This window comes from Trachinotus anak, unplaced genomic scaffold (assembly GCF_046630095.1).
Source record: "Trachinotus anak isolate AG129_WGS33_773 ecotype Australia unplaced genomic scaffold, CSIRO_AGI_Tana_v1 ptg000009l, whole genome shotgun sequence".
In the NCBI taxonomy this organism is placed as follows: domain Eukaryota; kingdom Metazoa; phylum Chordata; class Actinopteri; order Carangiformes; family Carangidae; genus Trachinotus; species Trachinotus anak.
In genome coordinates, this window is record NW_027273860.1 from 8,473,470 (window position 1) to 8,486,576 (window position 13,107).

At 40.8% G+C, this 13,107-nt stretch overlaps 1 protein-coding gene across 2 annotated transcripts in view; it reads left to right on the plus strand.

Moving 5' to 3' along the window:
• Window positions 1-13,107, plus strand: part of dlgap1b (discs, large (Drosophila) homolog-associated protein 1b) — an 89,569-nt gene that overhangs the window by 23,607 nt on the left and 52,855 nt on the right. For both annotated transcript variants that reach the window (XM_071485027.1, XM_071485026.1), the window contains exon 2: window positions 6,737-6,822. The gene's annotated coding sequence lies outside the window, so the exon portion shown is untranslated. The remainder of the gene's footprint in view (window positions 1-6,736; window positions 6,823-13,107) is intronic.

Sequence of the window (13,107 nt, forward strand, 5' to 3'; positions counted from 1 at the left end):
GCTTGGAAAGGGAGCAGCAGAGGGAGATAAGGGAGTTATGAATGGAGGGGGAGACATTGGAGAGGAGATGGACTGGAGCTGTGACAAGACTGTCTATTAAGAGTGCACTCTCTGCTTCCGCCTCTCAAAGCTCAGACCTTGAAAGCAAGCATCCCCACAGAATTAGATTTATTTTTTATTTATTATATATATAATTTTTATAATATAAAAATATATTATACTGTATTTTCCTGTGGGATTGCACTTCCTATTTATGATTAAATCATAGCCAATCACCTCCCAGAATGCTAGAGTAATCACTGATATGATATGTGTGTGAGGGTGTGCACTTTACACATGCATTCAGGATGTGTCCTCGAGTCACTGACATGATTGGATTTGATTATAGGCTCTCTGACATGCTAAAGATGGGCATTTGTAGGTGGGTAATCTCACACTGTCAGAACCGTCTCATACAGAAGAAAGGCCAAACTGAGCACACTGATAATTTAGAAAGAGGAAAATGTTTTTAAATTTCTTAATTCTTCCTAGGTCAACTGTATGTCATTATTGGTTAATGTTGAAAATAGCAACAGATACCTGAAGGGAAAGCGAGATGAAGCAGAAAGCAACAGTCAGCCAATAGGAGGGCTTAGCTCAGCCATCAACCTCCACTGAGTCAGACTGTGAGCTGAGGAACTGATAAAGATATAGAATAACTGTTGTGATTCTTAATATGATTCCATAGATATATTAATATTAATTTCACTTTCAGAATTGGCTACATTCACGCAGTGAGACATAATGTGCCATATGTCTCCTTTACTCTTCCACTACATTCACTCCACAGGCCTCTGCGCTCAGTGCCAAATTTGCTGCTCATATCTGATTGTTTTGGCTGCTGTTCATATGTATTCTAGGATATAACCCATATTCCCTCTAATATGAACTGACAGTGATGTCAGAAAGACAAATGTGCATAGAAGGACAATGACAAAAGGTATCACATCTATTTCTGTACCTTCAGTAAGCTCCTCTTGCTTTGTGCATAGGTTGGCCATCTTACTGTCAATGAAGGCACTCTAACATAGAGTTTCATCAGCACATACCCTAGATAGTATATTGCTTTCTTTTCATTGCTTTTCCCAGTGTTTCCCACAGGAAGAGACTTTATTGGTGGTGATCAACTTTGAGAGGAGAGTGTGACAGGTTTTCACATGCTGGTGGGAGGCTCCACTATCAGCCACTTGAGATTTGGCAGCTTGGTTTATTTACAGTATACTGTGTATATACAGTTTGACTTAGAGAGCTTTGCAGTCTGTAGCATGCAGAACCCTCTGTCCTTAAACCCTCGAGTCAGATGAGGATTATCTCTGAAAAAATAAAAACCCTGCACAACAGCATTGTTTTCACATCTTGACTTGAGATGACAGAAGTCATTTTTTTCAGTCTGCGTAACTGTACGTGAATGCAGCTTCTCACAAAGTTTTTAATCAGTCTGTACTTTGAAATGCCTTTTCATGTAAATTTGAAATTAAGAGACGAAGGGAAAAGACAAAACCACATGCAAAATATGCTGATCTACCTTTTGATAAATTATCAGCACGTGTCAGATGAGAAGTCAGAAAGTCATAAATGAAATGAGTTAATGCCACTTTGAAAGAAAAGCTCCAGAGCAACTTAGCTTGTTTTTCTGGAGGGACAAAACATAAGTGTCCCCTGAATTTGCAGCTTGATCTTACAGTGCTGTCACTTCTTCTTAAACACACTCAGACCTGCATTCTGTGCCTCTCCACATGGATGCATATACACACACACACCTGCTTTATAATAAATGACTACCTGTCATCAATGTGTGGTTCTTACATTATAGCCCTGTGAATTCATTAAGTGTGCCCTTTGGAGGTCTTACCAGCCAGGTGGGGTGCCGTCAAACTCCCCCTGCCTCTGAATCATGCCCTGCATTTCAATTGCAAATACTGTACACATCTCAGTGCCCTTGTAAAAACCCCTAGAACACACACATCACCACACATTCGCAGCCAAATCCACGCATACACTTATAGACAACTCACGTGTGAGTGTTTTTTGAGCACTGCAAGAAGTTGAATTTACATCTGTCTGATTGGACAGGACTGTTTAAAACATGTTTTTCTGTCTAACCCTCAGGCCTGGAGATAATTTTGTACGACTTCATCCTCTTGACCAGTTTCTTCAAGCTTTTGGTGCAGCAGGAAAAAAACAACAAGACTCAGTTTATAGCCTCAGATGGGTACCCTTTTTAGTTTAATCACCCACGATTTATTCAAAATCTGGAATTATTTTAATCACACAGAGATTTGGGTGTATTTTGGATCGGATTAGTGTATGTTTTTCTGCGGATAGATGAGATTCTGCAAGTTCACATCTGACTCTGTGCCCGTGCATTCCTTCATCCATTATGTATAGCACTGGTCTGGCCCTCAGGTTTTTAGGAGATACTACTGTATGTGTGTAGCTGACTTGGTTCACAACGATGGGATAAGGCCTAATAGAAAAAGTCAGGTTAGAATGGTCGACAGCTTGGACTTAAAATTTTCTAAGAAATGTCAGTGCAAAGTGACCCGAGTCAGTCTTTCTGAGTCATCACTAGTTTGTGTGTAAGTGTGTATATGAAGAGGTGAGGGGGGAGGGGTTAGATGCTCTTGTGGACCAGCAGAGCTGAATCTAAATCCCCCTCTTTTCTGTCAATAATTCTCTGCTTTTTCACAGCCCCTCTAATCCTCTTTCTGACGTGACTCACCTCTATTTATCACCAGAGTGCCCGCGTGCCTCAAACAATCAGGCAGAAGTCTGCTAGCAGTCCATTTGTGTGTATGTGCATGCACGTGCTTAAGTTCATCTTTCAATCTGTGTGAATCTTGATCTTCAACCAGATATGTGTGTGTGTGTGTGTGTGTGTGTGTGTGTGTGTGTGTGTGTGTGTGTGTGTGTGTGTGTGTGTGTTTCTTTATGCTGTCTGTTGGCAGATAAGGAACTGCACAATAACATCTGAGTCTAAGTTGTGAGCCTTTGCTCCACAAACTCCATCTTTGTCCAATAGAAGCATCAACATCAGATCTGCAGCCGAATGGAGTGAAGTCATGCTGCAGTGAAAATGTAGTAAAGCATAGAGATAATCACTGCTGAAGTTTGAATTGTGGCTCTGTATAATGGATCTGTGCTAAACCAGTGTAGAGATTATGCATCATGCTGGCCAGGCAGACAGCTTGCTGCTGCTGCTGCTGCTGCTGCTGCTGCTGCTGCTGCTGACTCAGTGCAAGCACAGCTGGGGCTTTGGGGGTTAATGCAGCAGGGCCACGGGCTGATCCACAGCCCATCCTCATCTGCCAAAACTTCAAAGGATGCCCTGACAGAGTCTAAATCGCCATCTCCTCCAGTCCAGGCTCTGCAGAACACTTCCCCTCCCCCTCAGTGCACAGGTCAAACTCAGCCTCATCTTTTATGTATCGCTTACCCCATTGATTGTGCTCTAAGAAATTCATGAATACAGAGGGGCCTATTTCCGTATCACACTCCAGCATATGGAGGTTTTTTTTTTCTTTTACAAGGGGGGAAATTTTTCTCTTGTTTTTACAGTTCTCATTTGATTTTCCTCTCATTCTTTTCTGTGTTTGTTTCTGTCCCATCCCTGTCTTATACCTATCTCTAACTGTGCATCGCTCTCTCGACTTCCACCTATTTTGCATAGAAGGTCACAGTCATTTCCCCTTTTGACAGACCGCTTTTTTTTTTTTCTTTTTTTAGTATTTGTTGTGCACTCATGAATTATTCAGATTGCAGATAGCACAGATAGTGAATACAGTGAATTTGAGAGCTGCAGTTCACTTACAGGAAGCTTACAGGAGATGGTCACTGGCAACTTCTTCAAGTCAAATCTGGACACATGTAGCTACTTAAGTCTGCTTTGGTTAAATCAAATGAAAGGCTACTTATTAGGGCTACCTACACTTGTTAAGTCAACCTACACAGGCTGGTGTACCATAATCTTGACCCTTCCTAACCAATGACTGATTGGACAGGCTCGAGAAAGTTTTAATAATGGTTTAATCTCATTCTTAATTTCTGTGTGAGTGTGTGCCTGGTGTGAATCTGAAAGGAGACATAGCTTGGAAATGAACATTTGGTCTGCTTGTCCTGAGCTGCTTACTTTCACTGAGAGCAGTGACATTGTTCCTCAAAACACTGTATTAGCATGCCACCGGCGTGTCTGATGTATTCATTTACGTTCATCCCTCGGTTGTTTACTCATTCATGAATACATATGTTGATCCACTTTTTGACAGGCCAGCCCTCCCCCCCTCTCCGTTTTTGTGCCTGTGTTTAAGTGACGTGTGCGTTACACACCCCAGCAGAGTGTGAAATAGAAATTCTCCCCTGCAGAGGTGATCTGATTGATAGAGAAGAAAGGACACAGGACACGTGAAATCTAATCTTTGACTCAAGTTGTTGTCATTTTTCACTTGCAGCTCTAAAGTGGTTCTTTTGAAGATGTGAATATTGATATTGCCTCAATGTCACATGTTTAGAATGTGACAATATTCATGAAAATGAAAACTGCTGTGTCGTATACAAGGATAATTTCCTTTAACTCCTCTCATCAGACAAGTGCGTGACCTTGGAATTGTAAGGTTATATTCGCAATTTGAATAGTTTTTAAAAAAGGCTTCAAATCCTAGATAGCAAAAGTGAAAGTCTCTATTACTGTTCAAAACAACTGGCACCTTAAAGATACCTCAGATATAGAATATCAAAATCACATCACATTTTTAAATTCAGATTTTCTGGATCAATGAGTTGCAGTTACTAATAATGTAAATAACAGCATGTAAAGAGGTAAAGCCTGATTAGTCCTTTTTACATTCTAAACACTGATTTGGAGTACAGTTGGAGCTTCTTAAAATAGGGTGTCCATTTTAAATTGGGTTTGAAAATATGGACACTGAGAATATGGACACTTATTCATTTATTTTAGAGCCTACCACACCAACTGAACACAGTTCAACACCATGGACACCATGAATGCAGCATTCTCATTGCTGGATACTTAACGAAGGAAGGAGTCAACCTCCTGGAGCTCTTCAGAAAAGACTAACTGTCTCTTTGGCATGACAGCTAATCATTAGCATACTGACAGGTCCTCACAGAAAGAGATGCCAGTGTTATAGCCTATAATGCTTAGCTGTGACTCATAGGCTAGCAACAGCCTTGACAATGACACATTGATTGATTGACACACATACAGACCAATCACTGTTGAATTCAAACGCACGGTGCATTGTTTATATTTTTTATATTGCGCTAGGTAATAATGAGTGGGACAGAACATGATAAATGTCTATGTAAGTCCTGAAAACAAGTATAATATTATGATTATTATTTTAATTGTGGTGAAAACCTGAACAATTTGGTAGTGAACATTGAAAACAGGAAATATTAGTATTTTACAAATATTTATGGAGACACCCAGCTTGAAACTGCTACAATCCTGGACAATCTGGGACGTCTGCTCACCGTATCATAAAACCAAGTTAGTGAGTAACTTTGGAAAGCCTTTTAAAATTATAGAGTAACCAATGCATGTAGCTTCAGGTAAATAGCAGCAGATAATAAATATCAGAATAGACAGAGCCTTCTACTAATTCTGAACTCATGAACGAAAGGTTATGTGGTTAATTTTGTGATTTGTTATTCTACACTAACTTTGGATGTACTATATTGGTATCTCTGCATCCTTGTTATATGAAAAGGGCCTGAAGCCCCCTGGAGTGTTAGTGCCCTCCCTCTGACCTGTGTGTGTGTGTGTGTGTGTGTGTGTGTGTGTGTGTGTGTGTGTGTGTGTAACCTTTCCAAACCAAGTCCCACCTGGAGAGAGTCGGACAGACCACCATCTGTTCTGTGCCCCCACACTGAACTACCAGCCACCTCCTCCTCTTCACCTTCATGGGATATCAGGAAATTGATGTTCCGGAAAACTCATTTGCAAAGAGTTAGTTTATTATCAAAAGCACAATAATGACTCTACTTTGACAGGTTATTACAAGGGATAAGTATATAAGACGTGTCTCAGAGCAGAATGTAGAATGATGTAAACTTTTTAATGTGAGGAAAGTATCCTCAACAACACAAGAAGAAATCGGAGCAAAGTGTTGGTGATCTGTTTCAAGTGGAGTGAGTCGTTGCCCTGAGACAAAGACTGGTTTCACCCTCCCTCTAAACATCTCAAGGACTTAATATGCCAGATTTTAAAAATAGGCTTAAAATGAATTTCCTCACAATGGGTCCTGCATATGTCCCCTCTCTCCTTTTGTGCTGTTTCCCTGAGAAGTTGCTTACCAAAAGACAGGGTTTAAGATTAAAACCAATATGATTTTATAGCCACACAAAACTGGGCTTAGCCGACATTTTAATGTCTTTTAATCCAACCATTCTGGTCAATTAAGAGCAAAGTTTTCCATTTTCTTCTTGGGTCGAAGGGTTTGTATATTTCTTTTTTTTTTTTTTTTTCCTCTTCCAAAGAACTGTGCTGTCCACCATCCCCCAGCATTTCATCAGTAATTGCAACACTGAAGTGAGTGTGGAAAAGGAGCAGGGTGCAACAGCACAGCATGATCACATGACACATGGACCAGCACATCAGCCACCAGGGCACCACAGGAGCCTTTTGAAATGTTGTGATGAATTCTCAACTACAGCTTCTGTCTTTATTCACTTCAAGGTGGAGAAATGTGCACGCACCGAGGAAGAGGAGTCTGGAATTAAGCACAGGAGAGAAAAGATGCCGAAGATGAGACAATAAAGAAGGTGAGTTACACTCCTCTGCTTGCCTGTTCTCCACTGCCTCATTATACAGCCCACAGTGCTGTTATAAGTAGCTTTGGATGCAACTTTTATTGATGCACATGACAGTGAGCACCTATAAAGTGGGTCTCACCGACATAAGGCACTACATGAAGAAATCTTTGACATATACTAGTCTCAGTTGTCTCAGTTTTCACACCTGCACACTCGCAATTCACCTTTGACCTTGAATGAATCCTTCCGTGCGCCATCTGCAACCTTTTAGTGCACCATTAGTGGAAACACATCTGTCAAGGTTGACAGCCTACCATCGATGGCAGCAGAAATGAGACGGAAAGCAACACAAAGGCTGAGCAGAGAGTGACAGAGGGGCAAATGGCAGGGAAAATGGGGAGATGACATGAACAGACAAAATGAAAAGAGGGTTTCACACAGGCTGCTTGGATGAAAATGTTTTTTGTTTTTTTTCCTGTTTGTGTAATGATAACTGGTGACATAGCAGATGGCGGTGGTGAGAGAAACGGTTTAAAAAGTATGTAAAAGTGCTTGATAGCAAGTAAAAGTGCTTAACATGTTGACTCTGTCAGGGAAAAGTCAAAGCACTCTAGCAATGTTGTACGGACGGCAAACAGGAGGGAGGGCAAAGGATTTCGAGTTCGGACACAAATATAAACATTAATACTGCCATTATAATCTGACATCATAATCCTTGTTTGACTACTTTTACTTGCTGATGGATGCTGTTTAATACACTGGTGATCCAACCTGTTCATGAATGTTATATTTTTGCGTCTACGGGAATATAAAGCCTCTCTAAAGAGCAGTGTATTTGGATTTTTAGAAATATTTGCAAATGTATTAAAAAAGGAAAATCTAAGACACTTTGCTATGGTACTTAAAATTTAGCTCAGGTTCCCCCAAATTCTGTTGATCATCTTTGTGCTTCTACACCTTGACTGGAGTCCACCTTTGCTAAATTCAGTTGGTTGGATGTGATTTGGAAAGGCACATAACATAAGATCTCATAGCTGCATACATTGAAAACCAAACCATTAGGAGGAAGAAACTGCAGACAGGATTGTGGCGAGGCACAGATCGGGGGAAGGCTACAAAAAAAAAACACTAGGACTCTTCCTAGAGCTGGCAGCCTGGTCAGAGTGCTGAGCAATCAGAGGAGAAGGGCTTCTTTTACCAGGTCTTAAAAGAGGTGACCAAGAATCCAGTGGTCACTGGCTGAGCTCTAGGGATCCTGTGTGGAGACAACCAACCTGCAGAACTCCACTGATCTGGGCTTTATGGCAGAGTGGCCAGATAGAAGCCTCTCCTCAGTGAAAATTTGCAAAAAAGCACCTGAAGGGCTCTCACACTGTACGAAACAAGATTCACTGGTCTGATGAAACCAAGATTGAGCTATTTGGCCTCAGTACTAAGCACTATGTCTGGTTTCCTGCATTGGTGGCCCCTCTGGAAGTTTCTTTTTTGATTGATGTAATAATTAAAAATGATCTCATCTAAATTGTCAGCAGAATGTAGTATGTTGAAGCTCAAAAAGACTCTCAGGTCAGTTTAATTTCAGTTTGATCATTCTGAGCTAAAACGCAGTGTATGGAGTTACTTGCAGGAAATAATTCAGAAAAACATTTCTTTTGCAGAATTTGAACTTTTTTTCCAGAATAAAATGGTGTGTTCATAATAATTGCAGGAACTGCAGCTGAATTGGAATGGAAATAGTGCTTCGTCATTACCACGAGTGGTTGATATATAATCACGAACGGGATCCCATCTCTGGCTCAGCTCTTGTAGATGAGCCAACCCTGAACCCTAAGGGCCGGGGCCGCTGCCAAAAAGCTGGATTTACAGCGAGCACAGCTTACCACTTGAAAACGTATCATTGCACTGGCTCAGGTCGTCATCGAAGGCTACTTGAAAAGAAGTAATGTAGTTTACAAACACTCTTAAGCCAATGTGTCGTGTATCCCAGAGAAGCTCAGAGAGGAGGGGAAGGGTTCAGCACTCAGTGGGATAAACAGGTTGATAGCTGAGGCTGAATCACAGAATTCCTGCTGTGCAGCCACACTCTTCAATCGACCTTTTTTTTTTTTCAAATACTGAAATCTAGATGTTATCTGGTGGAAAAAACATTTCAGGCTTCTAACATCAAGCAGTTTGTGTGGCGTGTGTTTATGGAGATTAGTTAGTGAATGAGTGCGTAATTAAGGAGGATCAGATGAGGTCAATCTTGGCCAGTGGGAGGAGAGCCATGATGGTGATACTGGCAATCACAACAGAACAGAATGGGCACCTGGGGATGGTGAAAAGATAGAAGAGGAGTAATCAAAGGGCTCATAGGTAAAAGTAAAGAGGGAAGAGAGGAGACAGAAGGTGGAGTGTAACTGAAGTTCCAACCAAAGGATGGTGATTGCCTGGACTTTCAGGGGACATACTGTGTGGAAATGTGTCCTCATACCACACTCACTCAAAGGCACTTGTCATTGATATTCACAGATTAATAAGAACCAGCCTGAACTGATCTACTGAAGCAACACATTGGTTCAACAAGGGAGCTTCCAGGGAAGGTGTTGTGATTCATTGCTTCATTTCTTACACTGCAGGCAAGCAAAGAAGAGGTTTGTCAGGAATACACATTGGCATAAGTCGTTTGCAGCAGATGAAACTAGTTCTACAACTGACAATAGTCCCTGCAGCGATGGTGCAGAGAAATCAGGAAGAACTTAATACACACAAGTTTAGGGCTAATAATTATATGTAAATATTGGAAATTGATATTTAAGTGGTAATAGTCATACACATTTATTAATTCATCCAGGCCTTCAGCTACTGTGGTTCAGTGTTTCAGAACGTTTTTATGATTAAGATAATAATGAGGTCTTAATGTGTTTTAATATAGAGCACAGGGAAACACTGAACTAGAACTCCCTCACCTTCCAGCAGCCCCATTCCATTAATTCATAATAACACATTTGCAAACTTTGATTCAATCCCTCTCTCTACTTTTTCAAAGACTAATTTAAGATTATATCTCTTTTCTGCAGAAATGAGACTCTGACCGTGGTTCACATCTTGAGCACTGCCCATGATAACATTTAATATGCAAAAAGTTAATGTTATTTAATGTAATGTGTGTCACCTCAGCGTACCAGTTAGTTGGAGGCTGCTATCTGTATGTACCTGAGTAAATTATGAAATGGGAAGCTAATTTAACTTTCTCAATGAGCGGCACATTTCACAGTTCATAAAACACTCAACAGCAAATCACCTTTAACACTTTGTTTCTAATTCCACTTAGCTTACTGTGCCAGAGCAGCTGAGGAAAGACATTTGTATAATGCACCTTTTAGCACACTGTAAAAAAAACTGAGACTCAATAATCATATTTTATATGAACATGGGTAGGATATTGTAAAACTTGATAATATCACAGTTAAAGTAGCCATGAATATGCATAATATTTGACCTTGCACTTGAGACAAATTAATTTTGTTTCTGTCCTCTCACATAAGCTTTCAAAATTTGCAAGTCACTTACTAGTATTGGAAGCACTTTGACAATATGACTAACACTGGCTTCTCTTTACCCGTGAGCTCTTTAGTCTTCATGGAAAACCTGCCTATAATTTCACCATCTATAATAAGGTTGTAAAGTGTTGCTTTTAATTTTCTATCCTCATGCACACTCACTGTCTGACCTAAAAATAAAAGAACAGAACATTGTTGAATGAATATTGTTGAAATGAATAGTGAAACGTCAATGAAAAAAACAAAGCAAAAACACTGATCTGTTAATGTAAATTCTCACTTCCAGCTTGAGGAGGGTGGATTTTAAAAACAGAAATACTGATTTAATTGGCTTGGGTGCACAAATAAGACGTCAAGTCTTGAACTGAGAGTTATTTTGTTTTTAGGATATTGGCTCATATAATTCTGGCCAGCTCGAGTGAATCATAAACAAAGAAGAGTTAATTAGGGGAAGACATGAACATCAATCTGAAAAATATCACTATGCTGCACTAGCTTTGTGGTACATTAGTCAATTTCTCCATCATGTCTCCCTCTCGTTGACTTGATGTCTTCCTTTTTTCCCTCTCTCTGTCATCTCCTCTTCCATTTTAATGTGATGTTGTTTATAATAGATGTTGCTGAATATCTGCCCTGAATGACATAACATGTTGACCACAGCCACTAGCTCTAGGAGCAGAAATCAGCCACTGAATTCTGCTGAGGGAAATGGTGTCAGTAATCTGAGTTTAGCAACAGTACCTCAGTCTTGAGTCTTTGATAGACGCTGGCTAAGCCTGGGTTGACAGGAGACATAATTGAGTGCATTTTGATGACATAAGCCTCGCTGATTCCATTTAGTTGAGAATTCTCCTGACCTTTCCGTGTCGCTAAGTTTTGATGTGAGGTCAGCTGGGAGCTAGCTGCTAACCGTCAGTGCACAGCGTTCACCTGGTCTGACACCTGCTCTCTGCACAGGCAGCATGTTTGGTTGAGGCTCAAATCTCCACAGTGTGCAGGGAGAGCTGGAATTATGCCTCCTAGCCTCTGTGCCAGTGTGTGTGTGTGTGTGTGTGTGTGTGTGTGTATGTGTGTGTGCATCCATGTGTTTGTGATTGCTTGCCTTGTGTATGTGTGTGTCGCACTGGATATGTGTCCACCAGTGCTCATGCGAGAAGACAGCGGGTGAGACTCCCCCACCCCACCCCTCTTGCTCAGTTGGATCTCACTCCCAGATCCGTCAGGCGTCTGTTGACATGTCCTCGACGTGTCGTGCCACCCACAGTGAAGGAGAGGCACAAATCATCCAGCTTTTTCCTCAACGTTTCAGCCGAGTACCTTCCATAACCAGCCTGTGACCTCTACCCTCTGAAGTTAAGCAGATAGCCTTGCATTAGTCTTAGAGATGAAGTCGAGGTAATCTCATCAAAAGGCTTCAGTTGGTCGTCGGCCCATTATGTAAAGTGTTTCCTCAAAAGTAACAGACTAAATCTGTTTTCTTTTGCAGTTTTGCTGACATTTTTTTTTCTGCGAGCTTAATTATTTTCTCAGCTGTAGGGAGTTAATTCATTACAGAATTATATGCAAATCATTTTTTGGTATTAGGTTTCACTGGTACTCTGTTAATATATTATTAACATCTTTATTCGGCAAATATTGTCTAATAAAAGTTTCATAAATTGTTTGAAGTGCATTCAGTAAGTATTTAGACCACATTAGCTAAAAGCATATTAACACATTAGCTGTGTGCACTTAAGGTCAGCTCTGTTTCCTGACATGTAATTAACTGTGGAATCAGTTGCTTGAAATCACCTGACACTCTGGATGCCTCTGGCTGTAGTTTGATGCTAATGCTGCCTGACAGTGGCAAGTGACCATGGTGTGCATACTGTACAATCAAATGCCTGTACATAACCACACTACTTTTTCCAGCAGTGAATGTGGGTCTTCATAAAAACAAGTATGCATGCTTTGCAGGTCACGTGCAGTGACACATCGTATGTTTAGTGAGTAGGTAGAGGATTTTAAAAAATACAATGATCATGTAAAACACATAGTGAGGCAGCTGGAAACACACACACACACACACACACACACACACACACACACACACTTTGTTTTGTAAAGTTTAATTGTCCATGTGCTTAGTTTATATGTGTATATGTGCTGCTCTCAAGCAAGTGCATGACTGGATACAGCAGGTGTAATGATGAAGCGGCAGCACTTCTGTTATCAGCTACAAGTGTATGAAAACAGCAGAGGGACCACAAGCAGGAAAGAGTTGGCAGCCTTACACTCACATCAGCAGCATTAGCAGTTTTTTCACATGTGGGTCATGGCTGCCGTTGATGGATGAGGCTGCAGTGTGTTATGTAGAACATGCACAAAGATACACACACACACACACACACACACACACACACACACACACACACACACACACACACACACACACACACACACACAGAACCTGTCTCTCTTGGGTTCGATTTAGTTATCACGGTCACAGCACTACACCGCTTCCACATAGTCCTGGATTAGTCGCCCCAGATTTCACAGCTCTTAAGTGAGAATATAAACATGAAGGTTATTATTCTGTGTGAGCACAGATGGAAATGTGCATATCCAAACATAGACGGATGCTTTTTACCTGATGTTTTATTAGCTTGTGTGTTGGCAGGCTCAGAATAGCTTTTTGAATGTTACAGTATCCCAGTACGAGAGGAATTGTGATAAAATGCATATTAAGCAAAAGAATTGAAGTGCTTCATTT